Source organism: Arachis hypogaea, chromosome 14, assembly GCF_003086295.3.
Source record: "Arachis hypogaea cultivar Tifrunner chromosome 14, arahy.Tifrunner.gnm2.J5K5, whole genome shotgun sequence".
NCBI lineage: Eukaryota > Viridiplantae > Streptophyta > Magnoliopsida > Fabales > Fabaceae > Arachis > Arachis hypogaea.
Window position 1 is genome coordinate 83158838 of NC_092049.1, and position 5389 is coordinate 83164226.

Sequence of the window (5389 nt, forward strand, 5' to 3'; positions counted from 1 at the left end):
CTCGTGAGTGCTTGGGAAGAGATAGTGGGACATAATCTGAGCCCACACGCGAGCCTCCAAGGTGAGTGATTGGGCTGAGATGCTCTTGGGTTTTAACAGGTACTGCCCATAGATCCAGGTGCTGCCAGGTTAGGCTATAACTCCAAGGACGCTACCCCAATCAAACTGAAACATCTGGCACTTATGAGAGGCTTCTTGATATGCTTCCAATCCCTCTTGACTAGGTGGAAGATCCAGTACTCACTGTATGGCACTCTCGGAGACAGGGACTTGCTTCTGACGAACATAGACAGTCTGCAGGGTAAGAGAGTAGAAGTTGGAGTAGAATTCGACTACCCATGATAAGTTAGCCTCCCGCGGCTGCCTCCTCAAAAATCCCCACTGTCTCCTCTCTATGCGGGGCTCCACAAAATCAACAAATTGTGTTGGGACAATGAGTAGATGCTCATTGTTGTAGTTCCGCTCAGCTAGGATGGGGAACATCTGTTCGCAATAACGGTTAGTAAACCGTATGGAGTCCCGTACGGGAAAGGCTTTCTCTGATTCATCAACTTTAATAATTCTCTTTACCTGCTTTGTTGGCGGCTTGACACTGGTAGATGGAAGCGCCTTAGCTGGAGCTCTCTTGGTTCCTCTCCTTGCTGGTGTCTTATCAGTGGATTTCTCTTTTCCTTTCTTGGTACCCATGTCTAAAGAAGGAAGAAAAGGAAGAGTATTAAATATAGATAACTAAAACCAAAAGGTGGAAAATTCCAAGTGATAATGAATGCCGAAGAAAAAGGAATAGCTTAAATACATGGTAGCTACAACATGTAGGTAAGATAGCAATTAAGATCAAGAAGGCAATTCATAACAATGAGGTGCAGGAGTGTTTATGGCATGCAGAAATACGAGTTAAAAGCATAGCTCAAGCATCAAGTATTAAATGTGCAAAATTAAAGAGCACTTGTAATGATGACAATTGTGAATGATAATCCCAAATACATGTGGATTGCAAGTGTTGTGAAAAAGAGGTATTCAAGTAAAAGAGTAGAAAAATAGGATTCAAAATACCATAAGAGCTTTTTCACAAACACTTGGTGTGCAAGTCAAAATAGGAATGAAAATAATATAATCCAAATGTATGTGAGAGCCAAACTAAGATGTCAATTATCAAATTACTCCACATAATATCCACAAGCTTTATTATAGTAAGGTAAGACCTAAATAAAACTCCAATACCAACATAAGAATGCATGAGAAAAGAAAGAAAAAGAAACCATAAATAACTAAGCATAAAAGAAAATTTTAGAAGAAAGAAAAAATAAGTAAATGCAATAATGAAAGAGTATAAGGGAGGAAGAAAAGAAACCTGATAGTGTAGATGAAGAAGGGGAGAAGAAAGTAAGAAAGAATAAGGAAGAAGAGAGTAAGAAGAAAGAAGAAATAAGTAGGATTGAAAAGAATTAGGATTGAGGGAGAGATAATTTGAAATCAGGCACTAAGGTGGTTTAATTGTGCGTCGCATGCGACGTGTATGCGTGCATCACACGTACGCGTGGGTCTCGCAGATTGAATAGTGACGCGTAAGCGTCGGGCACACCTATGCGTGCCTTTGATTATGTGAATCGCGCGAGGGCATTAATGCATACGCACAACTCTCTGTTCGCTCTGGGCATGTGGCAAAAATGGCATGCGATGCGTGCGCGTCAGGCACTCACACGCGTGGATGGCCAGTTTGGGAAACTGACGGGCACGTATCAGGGATGCGTATGCGTGATGGGGATTGTGCTCCCTGCACGGTTCCATCACCAAACCAGCACAACTCTCGGGCCAAACACCTATTTACACCGATTTATTGGGTCACGCGTACGCGTGAGGGACGCGTATGCGTAGGCTTGTTTGTGCATAGGGCACACCACCAGCACCACTCCTGCCCAACTCTCTGTTCAGTTCCTGGGTATTGTGTATTCACACATGATGCGTACGCGTCAGCGACGCTTGCGTGTCGCACACCCCTTTTTTTATGCAGAATGCAGAATGCAAAAATTACGAAGAGTACTGTGAAAAACTAAATAAAATAAAACTTGGAAAGAAAAAGGAACGATCATACCATGGTGGGTTGTCTCCCACCTAGCACTTTGCTTTTTACGTCCTTAAGTTGGACGGTCCACAAGCTCAGTCTTCTGTTGTTGGTGGATCTTCCAAGAGGAAGATCTCTAGCTCCTTGGTGTTCTTTATCTTCTCACCATGATACAGCTTTAAGCGATGTCCATTGACCTTGATGAATTTAGGGCTTGAAGGATGACTCAAGTGAAAGACTCCGTATGGCTCTGCCTTTTCTACTCTATAGGGGCCTTCCCACCTTGATCTCAGCTTGCCTGGCATGAGCCTCATCCTTGAATTATAGAGGAGAACCAGCTCCCCCCAGGTTTGAACTCTCTTCTCTTGATATGCTTGTCATGCACAGCCTTCACCTTCTCTTTGTATAGTCTGGAGTTGTCATATGCTTTGAGTCGAAGGATCTCCAGTTCTGCCAGTTGCAGCTTCCTTTCAGCACCAGCCTTCTCAAATCCCATGTTCCATTCCCTCACTGCCCAGAAAGCCTTGTGTTCCACCTCCACTGGGAGGTGACAAGCCTTTCCGTATACTAAGCGGAAGGGACTCATTCCTATGGGTGTCTTGTATGCTGTCAAATAAGCCCAAAGCGCATCAATAAGTCTGGTGCTCCAGTCCTTCCTATGAGGCTTGGCTATCTTCTCCAAAATGCGCTTTATCTCCCTGTTAGATACTTCTGCTTGCCCATTGGTCTGAGGGTGGTAAGCTGTTGCTACCTTGTACACAATGGCATCTTTCTTCAGTAGAGCGGTCAATCTCCTATTACAAAAATGGGTGCTGATGAGCGGATAATTTATAAGCTTTTTGGCATTATTGTTAGGTAATTTTTAGTATGTTTTAGTTACTTTTTATTATATTTTTATTAATTTTTATGCAAAAATCATATTTCTGGACTTTACTATGCGTTTGTGTATTTTTCTGTAATTTCAGATTTTTTCTGGCTAAAATTGAGGGATCTGAGCAAAAGTCTGATTTAGAGGCTGAGAAAGGACTGCAGATGCTGTTGGATTCTGACCTTCCTGCACTCGAAGTGGATTTTCTGGTGCTACAGAAGCCCAATTGGCACGCTCTCAATTGCGTTGGAAAGTCGACATCTTGGGCTTTCCAGCAATATATAATAGTCCATACTTTGCTCGAGATTTGATGGCTCAAACTGGCGTTCAACGCCAGCCAGAGACTCTTTTCTAGCGTAAAACGCCGGAACTGGCACCAGAACTGGAGTTAAATGCCCAAACTGGCATCCAAGCTGGTGTTTAACTCTAGAAAAGGCCTATGCACGTGTAAAGCTCAATGCTCAGCCCAAGCACACACCAAGTGGCTCCTGAAAGTGGATTTCTGCACTTTCTGCACTTAGTTACTCAATTTCTGTAATCCTTAGTAACTAGTTTAGTATAAATCCTAGTCTTTCTTATTGTATTCAGCCCTTTATCATCTTTTATCAACTTCATGCTTGGCTGGCCTCACGGCCATGCCTAGGCTATTTTCTCTTATGTATTTTCCAACAGTAGAGTTTCTACACCTCATAGATTAAGGTGCGGAGCTCTGCTGTTCTTCATGAATTAATGCAAGTACTATTGTTTCTCTTTCAATTCACGCTTACTTCTTCTCCAAGATATACTCTCGTACTTAATTCAGTTAAGTTAGAATGAAGGGGTGACCCGTGACAATCACCCACTATCTTCGTTACTCGCTTAGCCAAGATCCGCGTGCCTGACAACCACAAGCGGTCTACATGATGTTCAATGTAGTCATTGGACGACAGCCGGAGTATAATCTCTCGGGTCTCTAATCCACAGATTTGACTTGCCTCTCCTGACAACAGAGCATTTGAATCCGTGGGATTAGAACCTTCGTGGTAGAGGCTAGAACTAATTGGCAGCATTCCTGAGATCCGGAAAGTCACAACCTTGTCTGTGGTATTCCGAGTAGGATCTGGGACGGGATGACTGTGACGAGCTTCAAACTCACGAATGTTGGGTGTAGTGACAGTGTGCAAAAGGATAGAAAGATCCTATTCCAACACAAGTGAGAACCAATAGATGATTAGCCGTACGGTAGCTGTGCCTGGTATTTTTCATCTGAGACGAGAGATTCGACAGTTGATTAGCCGTACAGAAACCGTACCTGGACCGTTTTCACTGAGAGGACGGATAGTAGCCATTGACAACGGTGATCCACCAACTTACAGCTTGCCATGGAAGGGAGCATGCATGATTGGATGAAGACAATAGGAAAGCAGAGGTTCAGAAGCAACAAAGCATCTCCAAACACTTATCTGAAATTCCCACCAATGAATTACATAAGTATCTTCATTTTAATTTACGTTTTATTTATCTTTCAATTATCAAAACTCATAACCAATTGAATCCGCCTGACTTACATTTATAGGATAACCATAGCTTGCTTCAAGCCGGCAATCTCCGTGGGATCGACCCTTACTCGCGTAAGGTTTTATTACTTGGACGACCCAGTGCACTTGCTGGTTAGTTGTACCGAAGTTGTGAAAAGTGTGTTCACAATTCCGTGCACCAAGTTTTTGGCGCCTTGCCGGGGATTGTTCGAGTTTGGACAACTGACGGTTCATCTTTTTGCTTAGCTTGGGTAATTTTATTTTATGTTTAAGCTTTTTATTTTTATTTTCGAAAAAAAAATATCTTTTCCTTATTCTTCTCATAATTTTCGAAATTTTGAGTTGACTTGGTCAAAAATTTTTAAAATTTAGTTGTTTCTTGTTAGTCAAGTCAAAATTACAATTTAAAAACTTTATCTTTTTTAATCTTTTTCAAAATCAATTCTTTTCCATTTTTTATGATTTTCGAATTTCATTCTTAAAATTTTTCAAAATCTTTTTCATTTTTCTCTTAATGTTTTCGAAAATTTTAAAACTAATTTTTCAAAATCTTTTTCTTAATTGTATTTCATATTTTCGAAAATCCTTGCTAACAATTAATGTTTTGATTCAAAAATTTCAAGTTTGTTACTTTCTTGTTAAGAAAGGTTCAATCTTTAAATTCTAGAATCATATCTTTTAGTTTCTTGTTAGTCAAGTCATCAACTTTAATTTTAAAAATCAAATCTTTTTAAATTCTTTTCAATTATTTTCAAAATAAAGATCAATCATATCTTTTTAAATTTTTAATTTCAAAATCTTTTTCTAACTTCCTATCTTTTCAAAACTTACTTTCAAATCTTTTTCAACTAATTACTTGATTTGTTTGTTTTAATTTTAAAAATTTACTATTTCTTATCTTTTTCAAAACCACCTAACTACTTTTTCACTTCTCATTTTCGA